A 16,143-nucleotide genomic window follows, 5' to 3' on the forward strand; every position below is an offset into this window, starting at 1 on the left:
TATATCCTTCCTTAAATACGGAGACTAAAACTGTACACAGTGCTCTAGGTATGGCCTCACCAATACCCTGTACAGTTGTAGCAGGTCTTCTCTGCTTTTATATTCGATCCCCCTTGCAATAAAGGCCAAGATTCCATTTGCCTTCCTGATCACTTGCTGTATCTGCATACTAACATTTTGTGTTTCATGCACAAGGTCCCTTTGTACTGCAACACTTTGCAATTTTTCTCCATTTAAATTATAATTTGCTTTTCTATTATTTCTGCCAAAGTGGATAACTTCACATTTTCCCACATTATACTCCATCTGCTAAATTTTTGCTCACTCACTTAGCCTGTCTATATCCCTTTGCAGATTTTGTGCTCTCCCACCCATCTTTGTAATATCAGCAAACTTGGCTACATTACACACTGTCCCTTCATCCAAGTCACTTATACACACTCACTTATACACACACATATACACATATACGTGATATCACTCGATACAGCAAAGGCTATGTGCTCCGGCAATATCACGGCTGTTGTGCTGAAGACTTGTGCTGTAGAACTAGCCGCACCTCTAGCCAAGCTGTTCCAGTATAGCTGCAGTACTGGCATCTATCTGACAATGTGGGAAACTGCCCAGGTATGTCCTGTCCACAAAAATCAGGACACATCCAATCTGACCAATTACCACTATGATATATGAATAAAGAGTCAGACTGAACACTGTGAGCTCAAAGTAAAGTGTGACCTTAGTCTTTTATTGCAGGTCTCCAGAGTGTCTCTCCAGCCTGTGAGGCCTCCTTAAGTACATGTGCTCCCAAGGGATTGTGGCAACCTTTGAGACTTCAGGGGATGAGCCCTCTGGTGGCTATACAAGGTATATACAAGTTTACATATATAACAACAGCGCCCCCCCCCACCTCCCCCAAAGTCAACAGTGTAACTATTTACAAGGTGAGTCGATCTGGGGACTTTCTTTCCCTGGTTGATCGTCTCGGTGCAAGTGCTGGTTTTGGTGAATCGTTTGTTGGGCCCTCGCTGGGCTGCTGTGCAGCTGGCCTTGCTGGGCTGCCTGGTGTGATGGGCCCTGCTGCGGGTGATGGGTTCTGCTTCATGGCCAACCGCGGTGTCAGTTGCCACTGGTGTGTATGTTGGGGGATCAAAAAAGGTAAGGTCCAAGGTGGGTTGCTCAGGGTAGTCCGTGAATCTCAGTTTGATTTGGTCCGAGTGTTTCCAGTGAATGAGTCCATTTGAAAGTTGGACCCGAAACACCCTGCTCCCCTCTTTGACCACAATAGTACCGGGAAGCCACCTGGGACCTTGTCTATAATTCATCACAAATACAGGATCATTGATTTCAATTTTGCGTGACACATTTGCGCTATCATGATATGCCGCCTGCTCTCTACCTGTTCATGTAGATCAGGGTGAACTAACGAAAGCCTTGTTTTAAGTGCCCTTTTCATGAGCAGTTCAGCCGGTGGAATCCCAGTGAGCGAGTGGGTTCTCGTGCGGTAGCTAAGCAGGACTCTGGATAGGCGAGTCTGCAGTGAGCCTTCAGTTACCCTCTTCAAGCCGTGTTTGATAGTTTGCACTGCTCTCTCTGCCTGACCATTGGATGCTGGTGTGAACGGGGCAGATGTAACATGTTTGATCCTATTATAGGTCATGAACTCTTTGAACTCGGCACTGGTGAAACATGGCCCGTTGTTGCTCACAAGGACATCAGGCAGTCCGTGCGTGGCAAACATGGCCCGCAGGCTTTCAGTGGTGGCAACAGACATGATTGCCAACATTATCTCACATTCAATCCATTTGGAGTACGCATCTACAACCATAAGGAACATTTTACCCAAAAACGGGCCTGTATAGTCGACACAGACCCAGGACCACGGTTTGGAGGGCCAAGACCATAAACTTAGTGGCGCCTCCCTGGGTGCATTGCTTAACTGCAAGCATGTGTTACATTTGTGCACGCAGGACTCTTAAGTCCGCATTGATACTGGGCCACCACACGTGGGATTTGGCTATCGCTTTCATCATTACGATGCCTGGGTGAGTACTGTGGAGATCACTGATGAAAGTGTCCCTGCCCTTCTTGGGGACCACTACCCAATTACCCCATAGAAGGCAGTCTGCCTGTATAGACATTTCATCTTTGCGCAGTTTGTACAGCTTTATCTCTTCCTGCATTTCCACTGGGACACTGGACCTGCTCCCGTGAAGCACACAATTTTTTACTAGGGACAGTAAGGGTTCCTGGCTCGTCCATGTTCTAATCTGTCGGGCTGTGATGGGTGATTGCTCACTCTCGAATGCTTCCATAACCATGACTAAATCTGCAGGCTGTGCCATTTCCACCCCCATGGTGGGCAATGGCAGCCTACTGAGAGCATCGGCACAGTTTTTTGTGCCTGGCCTGTGACGGATGGTGTAGTTGTATGCGGACAATGTGAGCGACCATCTCTGGATGCAGGCCGATGCAATTGTATTTATCCCCTTACTTTCGGAAAAAAGGGATATCAGTGGCTTATGGTCAGTTTCCAATTCAAATTTGAGCCCAAACAGATATTGATGTATTTTCTTTACCCCATAAATACACGCTAACGCTTCTTTCTCAATCATGCTGTAGGCTCTCTCAGCCTTAGACAGACTCCTGGATGCATAAGCAACCGGTTGCAATTTCCAAAAATCATTACCTTGTTGCAATACACACTCGACGCCATATGACGACGCAACACATGCTAGTACCAAACGCTTACATGAATCATACAACACAGGCAATTTGTTTGAGTATTAACAATTTTCTAGCTTTTACAAAGGCATTTTCTTGGCTTTTGCCCCATACACATTCATCTCCTTTACTCAGTAAGGTGTGCAGTGGTTCTAATAGTGTGCTGAGACCCGGTAAGAAGTTAGCAAAGTAGTTCAGGAGTCCTAGAACGACCGCAGCAGTGTCACGTTCTGTGGCCTCGGTGCATTCTCGATTGCATCCGTCTTCAAATCGGTGGGCCTGATGCCGTCCGCTGTGATTCTTCTCCCCAGGAACTCCACTTCAGGCACCAGGAAAATGCACTTCGAGCGTTCTAGCTTGAGCCCCACGCGGTTGAGTCGACTAAGAACTTCCTCCAGGTTCTGCAGATGCTTGACCATGTCCCGGCCTGTAAACAAAATGTCATCCTGGACTTCAGTAAGCTTTCCATGTTTCTCTGGAATATCGCCACGGCTGATCAAATTCCATACGGGCATCTGTTATAAATGAAGAGACCCATTTATAACAGATGCCCGTTTGGCCCATCGCTGATTCCTCCAGCTCCTGCGTCATGTAGGCCGAGGTCAAGTCCAGCTTCGTGAACGTCTTTCCTCCCACCAGCGTAGCAAAAAGGTCGTCAGCCTTTGGTAGTGGGTATTGGTCCTGCAGGGAGAAACGATTGATAGTTACTTTGTAATCACCACAGATTCTGACGGTGCCATCTCCCTTGAGGACTGGAACAATCGGACTGGCCCACTCATTGAATTCGATCAGCAAAATGACACCCTCTCGTTGCAGCCGGTCTAGCTCGATCTCCACCCTCTCTCTCATCATGTACAGTACTGCTCTCTCCTTGTGATGGATGGGTCGCGCCCCCGGAATTAGGTGGATCTGCACTTTTGCTCCTTGGAACTTCCCGATGCCTGGTTAGAACAGCGAAGGGAACTTGTTTAAGACCTGGGCACACGAAGTGTCGTCAGCAGAAGAGAGCGCTCGGACGTCGTCCCAGTTCCAGCGTATCTTTCCCAGCCAGCTCCTGTAGAGCAGCGTGGGACCATCGCCCGGTACCACCCAGAGTGGTAGCTTGTGCACCGCTCCGTTGTAGGGGACATTTCCAGTAGCACTGCTGATTACGGGAATCAGTTTGTGTAAGTTCTCAGAGTCATGCGAATGGAGTCAAGACTGGCACAGAGGCCTTGCTGCACCACAATTTATCGAAAGTCTTTTTGCTCATAATGGACTGGCTCGCGCCCGTGTCCAGCTCCATTGACTCTGGGAGTCCATTCAATTCAACCTTCAGCATTATCGGGGTACACATTGTGGTAAATGTGTGCACCCCATATATCTCTGCCTCCTCGGTCTGAGATTCTCGTGATCCGCCGTGGATCTGTCCTTCTCTGCAACATGGTGGTTTGCAGGATTAACCAGGTTTGCAGCTCGCCTGCACATACGTAGGAGGTGTCCCATTGTTCCACAGCCCTTGCAAACGTACCCTTTGAAACAGCATGAATTGAAACAATGATCACCCCTGAAGCGCCAACAAGGTGTTAATGGCCTTACATTCATCACCCTCGATGGTGGACTCTGAGACATTTGCGGACGTGCAGCTGCAGGCATGTAGGGCCTGCCCTGTATGTTGCGATTTGAAAACAACATCACTTTGTTCACAGTACTTGTAGCAGCACTTGTGTGCTGAGAGATTTGCTTAGTATTGTCACTGGTGGCAATGAACGCCTAGGCTATCGCTATGGCTTTACTCAAGGTTAGGGTCTATACAATCAAAAGTTTGCGAAGTATCACTTCATGGCCAATGCCAAGTATGAAAAAGTCTCTGAGCATGTGCTCGAAATGTCCTTCAAATTCGCAATGTCCTGCAAGGCATCTTAGCTCAGCGACGTAACTCGCCACTTCTTGGCCTTCAGAACTTTTGTAGATGTAGAACCGGTGCCTCGCCGTCAGAATGCATTCCTTCGGGTTCAGATGCTCCCGGACCCAGTATGCACAAATCATCGTACGATTTCTCTGTGGGTTTCACTGGAGTGAGCAGATTCTTCATGAGGCCATACGTTGGTGCCCCGCAGACGGTGAGGAGAATCGCCCTGCGTTTGGCAGCGCTCTCTTCCCCATCTAGCTCGTTGGCCACGAAATATTGGTCGAGTAACTCCACAAAGGTTTCCCAATCATCTCCCTCTGAAAATTTCTCCAGGATGCCCACTGTTCTCTGCATCGTTAGGTTCGTCATCTGTATCTTGTCGCCAGTTATTATGTATGAATAAAGAGTCTGACTGGACACTGTGAGCTCAAAGTAAAGTGTGACCATAGTCTTTTATTGCAGGTCTCCAGCCTGTGAGGCCTCCTTAAATACCTGTGCTTCCAAAGGGATTATGGGATCCCCTGGGACTCCAGGGGATGAGCCCTCTGGTGGCTAGACAAGGTATATACAAGTTTACATATATAACAACCACCCCATTAGTCTACTCTCAATCATCAGCACAGTGATGGAAGGTGTTGTCGACAGTGCTATCCAGCGGCACTTACTCACCAATAATATGCTCACTGAGGCCTAGTTTGGGTTCCGCCAGGACCACTCGCCTCCAGACCTCATTACAGCCTTGGTCCAAACATGGATAAAAGGGCTGAATTCCAGAGGTGTGGTGAGAGTAACTGCCCTCGACATCAAGGCAGCATTTGATCGAGTGTGGCATCAAGGAGCCCCAGTAAAACTGAAGTCAATGGGAATCGGGGAAAATTCTCCACTGACTGGAGTAATACCCAGCACAAAGGAAGATGGTTGTGGTGGTTGGAGGTCAGCCATCTCAGCCCCAGGACATCGCTGCAGGAGTTCCTCAGGGCAGTGTCCTAGGCCCAACCATCTCCAGCTGCTTCATCAGTGACCTTCCCTCCATCATAAGGTCAGAAATGGGGATGATTGCTGATGACTGCAGTGTTCAGTTCCATTCGCAACTCCTCAGATAATGGAGCAGTCCGTGCCCGCATGCAGCAAGACCTGGACAACATTCAGGCTTGGGCTGATAAGTGGCAAGTAACATTCGCACCACAAGTGCCAGGCAATGACCATCTCCAACAAGCGAGAGTCTAACCACCTCCCCTTGACATTCTACGGCATTACCATCACCAAATTCCCCACCATCAACATCCTGGGGGTCACTATTGACCAGAAACTTAACTGGACCAGCCACATAAATACTGTGGCAACAAGAGCGGGTCAGAGGCTGGGTATTCTACGGCGAGTGTCTCACCTCCTGACTCCCCAAAGCCTTTCCACCATCTACAAGGCACAAGTCAAGAGTGTGATGGAACACTCTCCACTTGCCTGGATGAGTTGCAGCTCCAACAACACTCGAGAAGCTCGACACCATCCAGGACAAAGCAGACCGCTTGATCGGCACGCTACCCACCACCTTCAACATTCACTCCCTCCACCACCGGCGCACCATGGCTGCAGTGTGTACCATCTACAATATGCACTGCAGCAACTCCCAAACCCGCGACCTCTACCGCCTAGAAGGACAAGGGCAGCAGGCGCCTGGGAACACCACCACCTCCACGTTCCCCTCCCAGTCACGCACCATCCCGACTTGGAAATATATCGGCCGTTCCTTCATCGTCGCTGGGTCACAATCCTGGAACTCCCTCCCTAACAGCACTGTGGGAGCACCTTCACCACACGGACTGCAGCGGTTCAAGAAGGCGGCTCACCACCACCTTCTCAAGGGGCAATTAGGGACAGGCAATAAATGCCAGCCTTGCCAGCGACGCCCATATCCTGAGAATATTTTTTTTAAATATACACACACACATATATACAGACACACACTCACACTCACTGACACATATACACATGCATACTTGCATAACAGACTCACACTTACACACACTCTCACACTGACACACATACTCACCCACACTACTACTCACACACTCACTCACTCACACACACACTCACACGCACACTCACTCACACTGACATACCCACACTCACACATATACCACTCTCACACACACACTCATACACACTAACACTCACCCACTCACACGCATTCATTCACTCACTCACTCACTCTCACACACACATACCCACACTCATACACACTAACACTCACACGCACTCACTCACACACACACACACTCATACTCTCACTCACAGACACACACACTCACGCACACGATGGTTTGAAATCAGTGCCCTTGCAATAAACGCACCGAGACGCGGGTGGGCGACACCTTTCCCTGCCGGGGAGCCAGACAGTCAGCTGATGGACTATGCGGCAGCCTCTGCTGGCTGGGGCTGTGTGTATGGAGCGGACTGACAGTCCCCAGAACCTGCTCCAGGTCCAGCACCAGGGACAGCTCCGGCCCCGGCCCCGGTCCCAGCAACGTCGCCCGGCCGCTGTCCAGTGCCCCAGGTGCTGAAAGCACCGCCTGTCCCGGGGCCGCCTCAGCTCTTAGCCCGAACCCCACTCCTGGAACCCGGCTGTCTGCCCCCCTCCGCCTGCCCCACACCCTCCTCTCTCCGGCTCAGCACCATGGCCTGGACACTGGGGCGCTCGCAGGGAGACCTCCCCTGGTGCTGGTTCAACCGCTGAGGGAAGGAGAGAAAGGGAGAGGGAAGGCGAGAGAGAGGGAAGGAGGGAGAGAGTAGGCAGAGAGAAAGATAGGGAGAAAGGGGTAGGCAGAGAAAGGGAGAGGGAAGGAGGGAAAGAGAGCAGGAGAGAGAAAGGTAGGCAGAGAAAAGGAGAGGGAAGGAGGAGGAGGAAGGGAGAGAGGGAAGGAGAGAGAAAGGTAGGGGAGGGGGAGAGAGGAAAGGAAGGAGAGAGGTCGAGAGAAAGAGAGGGAAGGCAGGAAGGAGAAATAAAAGGAGAGGAGGAAGGAAGAGAAAAAGGAGAGAGAAAGAGGTCAACGAAGGAGGGAGAGAGGGGGAGAAAGGAGAGAGAGGGGAGCGAAAGAGGGGAAGAAGAGAGGGAGGAGAGCAACAAAACAGGAGAGCTTTCTCTCCCTCTCTCTTCGGATGGAGCGAAGGACCAGTATCCTGGAGCCGGCGGGGAAGGAGGGAGGGAAGGAGGGGATGTCGGCCAGAAACGGCAGGAAGGGGAAGGGCAGCGTGGGCTCGCTGGGCCGGAGCCCCCGGGACTGGGAGATGGAGGACAAGCAGCGTGTGGGCGATGGGGCGGCCCAGCAGATCGGCATTGGGAGCCCTCGCCCCCGGTACAAGCCGCCGCCCGCCTCCCCGCACAAAGACGCGCCCCCCTGCCCGCTCAAGACGGTGGCCTTCGCCAAGAAGGCCGCGGGGTCCTCGGAGCAGATCCTGCCCGAGGACCAGGACCTGGCCCTGTCCGGCAGCACCTTCCTGCAGAGGCAGTTCAGCTCCATGCTCCAGCCCGGAGTCAACAAATTCTCCCTCCGCATGTTCGGCAGCCACAAGGCGGTGGAGATCGAGCAGGAGAGGGTTAAATCTGCAGGGTTTTGGATCATTCACCCCTACAGCGACTTCAGGTAAAGGGAGAGAGGGGTGTGTGTGTGGGCTGGGGGGCGGGGGACAGGGAGAGAGCCAATGTCAGACAGCCTTGGGCAAGCTACAGGTATCGAATGCCCAAGAATCCAACAAGGGGCGTGTGAGAATGAGACTGTAATGGTGGGTGTGTGTGATAGTGAGTGTGTGTATGAGATTGAGTGTGTGAGAGAGAGTGTGTGTGTATGTGAGTGAGTGTGTGAGAGAGAGTGTGGGTGTGACTGTGTGTGAGAGTATGTGTATATATGTGTGTGTGTGAGTGCATGTGAGATTGTGTGAGTGAGACTGTGGGTGTGAGTGAATGTGACCATGTGTGAGAGAGATTGTGTGAGTGTGTGTGAGATTGTGTGTTGGTGTAAATGTGTGTGTGTGAGACTGTATATATGTGAGATTGTGTGTGAGACTGTATATGTGAGATTGTGTGTGTGTGTGAGAGACTGTGGGTGTGAGTGAATGTGAGACTGTGTGTGTGTGAGAGACTGAGTGTATGTGTGCGAGAGACTTTGTGGGTGAGTATGAGAATGTGGATGTAGGACTGAGCATGTGTGTGAGTGAGAGAATGCCTATGTGAGAGTGTGTATATGTGAGAGACTTGTGAGTGTGAGAGTGTATGTGTGTGTGAGAGACTGTGTGTGGGTGAGTGAGAATGTGGTTGTAGGACTGAGCATGTGTGTGATTGTGCGTGTATGAACATAAGACGCAGGAGCAGGAGTAGGCCACATGAGTGACTGTGTGTATGTATGGGTACGTGAGACGATGTGTATGGGACTGTATGAGTGTGAGATTGTGAGTATGTGTGTATACAGGTGTGCATCAGTCTGTGTGTGATCACCAGTGTGTTTGGGCCAGTCTCTGTTAGTTTGTGTGTGAATATATGTGCGATGTATGTGGGTTTGTGCGTGAATGGGGCATGAGGTGTTTGTGTGCAGGATGTGTGTACATTTATATGCGTCAATTTTAAAAATTCATTTTCGGGATGTGGGTGTCACTGGCAAGGCCCGGCATTTATTGCCCATCCCTAATTGCCCCTTGAGAAGGTGGTGGTGAGCCGCCGCCTTGAACCGCTGCAGTCCGTGTGGTGAAGGTGCTCCCACAGTGCTGTTAGGGAGGGAGTTCCAGGATTGTGACCCAGCGACGATGAAGGAACGGCCGATATATTTCCAAGTCGGGATGGTGTGTGAATGGAAGGGAACATGGAGGTGGTGGTGTTCCCATGCGCCTGCTGCCCTTGTCCTTCTAGGCGGTAGAGGTCACGGGTTACATAGAAACATAGAAAAATAGGTGCAGGAGTAGGCCATTCGGCCCTTCTAGCCTGCACCGCCATTCAATGAGTTCATGGCTGAACATGCAACTTCAGTACCCCCTTCCTGCTTTCTCGCCATACCCCTTGATCCCCCTAGTAGTAAGGACTTCATCTAACTCCCTTTTGAATATATTTAGTGAATTGGCCTCAACAACTTTCTGTGGGTTTGGGAGGTGCTGCCGAAGAAGCCTTGGCGAGTTGCTGCAGTGCATCTTGTAGATGGTGCACACTGCAGCCACGGTGCGCTGGTGGTGAAGGGAGTGAATGCTGAAAGTGGTGGGTAGTGTGCCGATCAAGCGGGCTGCTTTGTCCTGGATGGTGTCGAGCTTTGTGTACCCTGTAGGTTTTGATGAGTCAGGACGTGAACAACAGACTTGCTCTAACAGCCACGGCATTTATGTGGCTGGCCCAGTTTCTGGTCAATGGTGACCCCAGGATGTAGGTCATGGGTCCAGGGCAGGGACATCATTCTACCAAGTTGATCCTGTTAAATTGTTCATTGTAGTCAAGCTGATTTAGAATCATGGAATCATAGTGTAATGTCTTTGCTTCCTGGGTTCATTGCTTAAGAATTCATAGCAACACATTGTTCATAAACTAACTAGTTCTTAATAGCAAAGGTTTAACAATCACACGACACGTTACCAGTTCATCCACCTGCCCCATCGTAGATCCCCTGAACCCAACTGGCCGGGATCTTATTGAGTCTTGCGAACATCACGTGACTAGCTAAGCCCCTCCCAACTCAACAGCTCTACCAACCTGTGAGCATACTCACCGGTGCGTACGTTACACATAGAATGGTATAGCACAGAAGGAGACTATTTAACCCAACAATTTTCCTGCAGCCCTGCAATTTCTCCCCGTTAAGTATTTATCTGATTCCCGTTTGAAAGTCACAATTGAATCTGCTCCCACCGCCCTTTCAGGCAGCACGTTCCCGATCACAACAACTCACTGCGTAAAATATTCTCCCCATCTCCCCCTCTGATTCCATCACTGATTATCGTCAATCTGTGACCCTCCTGCCCCTGGGAACAGTTTCTCCCGATCCACTCGATCAAAACCCTTCAAGGTTTTGAACACCTCTATCAAATCTCCCCTTAGCCTTCTCTGCTCCAAGGAGAACAACCCCAGCTTCTCCAGTCTTTCTAAAGAAAAACTTGTATTTGAAGAACATAAGAATTAGGAGCAGGAGTCAGCCATTCGGCCCCTCGAGCCTGCTGCACCATTCAAAAGATCACAGCTGATCTTCGACCTCAACTCCACCTTCCCGCCCGATCCCCATATTCCTTGATTTCTTTTGTGTCCAAAAATCTCTCGATCTCAGCCTTGAATATACTCAACGACTGAGCCTCCACAGCCCTCTGGGGCAGAGAATTCCAAAGATTCACCACCCCCTGAGTGAAGAAATTCCTCCTCATCTCAATCCTAAATGGCGGACCCCTTATCCTGAGACTGTGTGACCCCTGGTTCTAGACTCCCCAGCCCGGGGGAAACATCCTCCCTGCATCCCTGCATATGAAGAAAGACTGGATCAACTAGGCTTATATTTACTGGAATTTAGAAGGATGAGAGGGGATCTTATAGAAACATATATAATTCTGATGGGATTGGACAGGTTAGATGCAGGAAGAATGTTCCCAATGTTGGGGAAGTCCAGAACCAGGGGTCACAGTCTAAGGATAAGGCGTAAGCCATTTAGGACCGAGATGAGGAGAAACTTCTTCACTCAGAGAATTGTGAACCTGTGGAATTCTCTACTACAGAAAGTTGTTGAGGTCAGTTCGTTAGATATATTCAAAAGTGAGTTAGATATGGCCCTTACGGCTAAAGGGATCGAGGGGTATGGAGAGAAAGCAAGAATGGGGTACTGAAGTTGCATGATCAGCCATGATCATATTGAATGGTGGTGCAGGCTCGAAGGGCCGAATGGCCTACTCCTGCACCTATTTTCTATGTTTACCCTGTCGAGCCCTGTAAGAAATTTATATGTTTCAATGAGATCACCTCTCATTCTTCTAAACTCTAGAGAATATCGGCCTAGTCTACTCAATCTCTCCTCATAGGACAATCCCCCCCATCCCAGGAATCAGCCTAGTGAACCTTCGTTGTGCTCCCTCAATGGCAAGTATATCCTTCCTTAGGTAAGGAGACCCAAACTGTGCACAATACTCCAGGTGTGGTCTCACCAGGGCCCTATATAATCGCAGTAAGACGTCTTTACTCTTATACTCAAATCCTCCTGTAATAAAGGCCAACATACCATTTGCTTTCCTGATTGTTCGCTGTACCTGCATGTTAACTTTCTGTGATCCGTGTACAAGGACACCTAGGTCCCTCTGAACACCGACATTTCCCAATCTTTCACCATTTAAAAAATACTCTGCTTTTCTATTGTTCCTACCAAAGTGGATAACTTCACATTATATTCCATTTGCCACGTTCTTGCCCACTCACTCAACCTGTCTATATCCCCTTAAAGTCTAAGCATCCTCCTCACAACTTACTTTCCCACCTAGCTTTGTATCATCAGCAAACTTGGATATATTACATTTGGTCCCCTCATCCCAATCATTGATATAGATTGTGAATAGCTGGGGTCCAGCCAGCCCACAAGTTACACTGTGCCAACCCTGGAATTCTCTACCCCAGAGAGCTGTGGAGGCTGGGTCATTGAATATATTTAAGGTGGAGATGGACAGATTTTTGAACGATAAGGGAGTAAAGGGTTATGGGGAGTGGGCAGGAAAATGGAGCTGAGTCCATGCTCAGATCAGCCATGATCGTATTAAATGGCGGAGCAGGCTCGAGGGGCCGAATGGCCAACTCCTGCTCCTATTTCTTATGCTTTTATGTAACCTGAAAGTGACTCGTTTATTCCTACTCTCAGTTTTCTGTCAGTTAGCCAATCCGCTGTCCAGGTTAATGTATCCCATGAGCCCAAATTTTGTGTAATAACCTCCTGTGTGGCACCTTCTTAATAAGAACATAAGCATTAGGAGCATTCGGCCCCTCGAGCCTGCTCCACCATTCAATGAGATCATGGCTGATCTTCGACCTCAACTCCACTTTCCCACCCGATTGCCACATCCCTTGATTTCTTTTGTGTCCAAAAATCTATCGATCTCTGTCTTGAATATACTCAACGACTGAGCCTCCACATCCCTCTGGGGCAGAGAAGTCCAAAGATTCACCACCCTCTGAGTGAAGAAATTCCTCCTTATCTCAGTCCTCAATGGCCGAGCCCTTATCCTGAGACTGTGTGACCCCTGGTTCTAGACTCCCCAGCCCGGGGGAAACATCCTCCCTGCATCGACCCTGTCAATCCCTGTAAGAATTTTATATGTTTCAATCAGATCACCTCTCATTCTTCTAAACTTTAGAATATCGGCCTAGTCTACTCAATCTCTCCTCATAGGACAATCCCCCCATCCCAGGAATCAGTCTGGTGAATCTTCGCTGCACTCCCCCTATGGCAAGTATATCCTTCCTTAGATAAGGAGACCAAAAATGTACACAATACTCCAGGTGCGGTCTCACCAGAGCCCGATATAATTGGTGTAAAACGTCCTTACTCTTATACTCAAATCCTCTTTTAATAAAGGCCAACATAGTATTTGCTTTCTTAATTACTTGCTGTACCTGCATGTTAACTTTCAGTGATTCGTGTACAAGGACACCCAGGTCCCTCTGAACACCGACATTTCACAATCTCTCACCATTTAAAAACTACTCTGCTTTTCTATTTTTCTTACCAAAGTGGATAACTTCACATTTCTCCACATTATATTCCATTTGCCATGTTCTTGCCCACTCACTTAGCCTGTCTCTATCCCCCTGAAGCCTCTTTGCATCCTCCTCACAACTTACATTCCCAGCGAGCTTTGTATCATCAGCAAACCTGGATATATTACATTTGGTCACCTCATCCCAATCATTGATATAGATTGTGAATAGCTGAGGCCCAGGCAGCCCACAAGTTACACTGTGCCAACCCTGGAATTCTCTACCTTAGAGAGCTGTGGAGGCTGGGTCACTGAATATATTTAAGGTGGAGATTGACAGATTTTTGAGTGATAAGGGAGTCAAGGGTTATGGGGAGCGGGCGGGCAAGTGGAGCTGAGGCCAGGATCAGATCAGCCATGATCTTATTGAATGACGGAGCAGTCTCGAGGGGCCAAATGGCCGACTCCTGCTCCTAATACTTATGTAATCTGAAAATGACGCGTTTATTCCTACTCTCAGTTTTCTGTCAGTTAGCCAATCCGCTGTCCACGTTAATGTATTACCCCCAATCCCATGAGCCCTAATTTTGTGTAATAACCTCCTGTGTGGCACCTTATTAATAAGAACATAAGAATTAGGAGCAGGAAGTTGTTGAGGCCAGTTCGTTAGATATATTCAAAAGAGAGTTAGATGTGGCCTTTACAGCTAAAGGGATCAAGGGGTATGGAGAGAAAGCAGGAATGGGGTACTGAAGTTGCATGATGAGCCATGATCATATTGAATGGTGGTGCAGGCTCGAAGGACCGACTGGCCTGCTCCTGCACCTATTTTCTATGTTTCTGCCAAAGTGCATGACCTCACACTTTCCAACATTATATTCCATCTGCCAAATTTATGCCCAGTCACTTAGCCTGTCTATGTCCTTTTGCAGATTTTGTGTGTCCTCCTCACACATTGCTTTTCCTCCCATCTTTGTATCGTCAGCAAACTTGGTAACGTTACACTCGGTCCCTTCTTCCAAGTTGTTAACATAGATTGAATCTGGAAATCCAAATACACCACATCCACTGGTTCCCCCTTATCCACCCTGCTGGTTACATCCTCAAGACACTCGGACAGATTTGTCAAGACGCGATTTCCCTTTCATAAATCCGTGCTGACTTTGCCTAATCATGTTATGGTTTCTAAATAGCCTGTTACCACGTCCCTATTAATAGATTCTAATATTTCCCCTCCTGCTGAAGCCAGTATCTCACCACTGGGATCATTAAACCGAGAGTTTCATTACAGTGAAGTTATACTGTATGGATTAATTTAAATGTTCATTTCAATTGATGATACACTTCCGTGAAATTTTAATACTTTCCATTTCAATAATTGAAGTTCAGACTGCAATTGAAATAGTGGGATAGGAATTGTCGGGGCCTCAAGCGTTGGCTGTGACTGTCTGAGCATTAAGCCTTTACCTGCTCGGTGCGCTGAGGGATATTATTGGAACGCAGTGCCTTGTCACTCTGTATTTCCAGTCCCAGTGACACGTTCATTCCTGCTCCGGGTCGGGTATTTCAGTAATTGATTCTCGAGGGCTCCTTACGTACCGAAAACATTGTCGGCTGCTGTGAGCTTAGAAGTGAGCGGATATCCCATGCACATCGTCACAACTGCCTTTTCCTCTCTGTTACCGGGCAGAAACAAATGGAATGTTGGCCTTTGTTACAGGAGGATTTGAGTATAAGAGTAAATTATACAGGGTCCTGGTGAGACCACACCTGGAGTATTGTGCACAGTTTGGGTCTCCTTACCTAGGGAAGGATATACTTGCCATTGAGGGAGTGCAGCGAAGGTTCACCAGACTGATTCCTGGGATGGGGGGGGATTGTCCTCTGAGGAGAGATTGAGTAGAGTAGACGCGGCCGAGATTCTCTAGAGTTTAGAAGAATGAGAGGGGATCTCATTGAAACATACAGAATTCTTACAGAGTAGATGCAGGGAGGGTGTTTCTCCCGGGCTGGGGAGTCTAGAATCAGGGGTCACAGGATAAGGGCTCGGCCATTTAGGACTGAGATGAAGAGGAATTTCTTCACTCAGGGGGTGGTGAATCTTTGGAATTCTCTGCCCCAGAGGGCTGTGGAGGCTCAGTCGTTGAGTATATTCAAGGCCGAGATTGATAGATTTTTGGATAATAAGGGAATCGAAGGATTGGGCGGAGAAAGTGGAGTTGAGGTCGAAGATCAGCCGTGATCTGATTGAATGGCGGAGCAGGCTCGAGGGGCCGAATGGCCGACTCCTGCTCCTATTTCTTATGTTCCTGTGTTTTAGGTGTGTCTGTGTGTTCCCTTGGTGCTTTGCAACATGCCCCCCCGCCGGCCCCCTGCCTCTTCGGGAAACAGGCACGCATTGTGAGTCAGGATTGGCACTGGAGAGCGGAGTCAGGGTTTAAAGGCGTCTGTTCGATATAGATGACATGCGGCACATGAAAGCATGGGCCTAACACTTAACATCCGTAAGACAAAGGTCCTCCACCAGCCTGCCCCCGCCACACAGCACTGTCCCCCAGTCATCAAGCTTCACGCCACGGCCCTGGACATCATGGACTATTTCCCATATCACGGGAGCCTCTTATCAACAAAGGCAGACATTGATGCGGAGATTCAACACCGCCTCCAGTGCGCCAGTGCAGCCTTCGGCTGCCTGAGGAAAAGAGTGTTTGGAGACCAGGCCCTCAAACCTACCACCAAGCTCATGGTCTACAGGACTGTAGTAATACCCGCCCTCCTGTATGGATCTGAGGCATGGACAATGTATAAAAGGCACCTCAAGTCGCTGGAGATATATCACCAAC

At 49.1% G+C, this 16,143-nt stretch overlaps 1 protein-coding gene across 1 annotated transcript in view; it reads left to right on the forward strand.

The window, feature by feature from the left end:
• Positions 1 to 810: 810 nt before the first annotated feature.
• The window catches only part of LOC139242653 (potassium/sodium hyperpolarization-activated cyclic nucleotide-gated channel 3-like), a gene marked incomplete at its 3' end in the record, with an annotated part of 43,041 nt that continues 27,708 nt past the window's right edge, over positions 811 to 16,143 (forward strand). Inside the window, exon 1 of the mRNA XM_070870456.1 lies at positions 811 to 864. The remainder of the gene's footprint in view (positions 865 to 16,143) is intronic.

Source organism: Pristiophorus japonicus, unplaced genomic scaffold (genome assembly GCF_044704955.1).
Source record: "Pristiophorus japonicus isolate sPriJap1 unplaced genomic scaffold, sPriJap1.hap1 HAP1_SCAFFOLD_1416, whole genome shotgun sequence".
Lineage (NCBI taxonomy): Eukaryota > Metazoa > Chordata > Chondrichthyes > Pristiophoridae > Pristiophorus > Pristiophorus japonicus.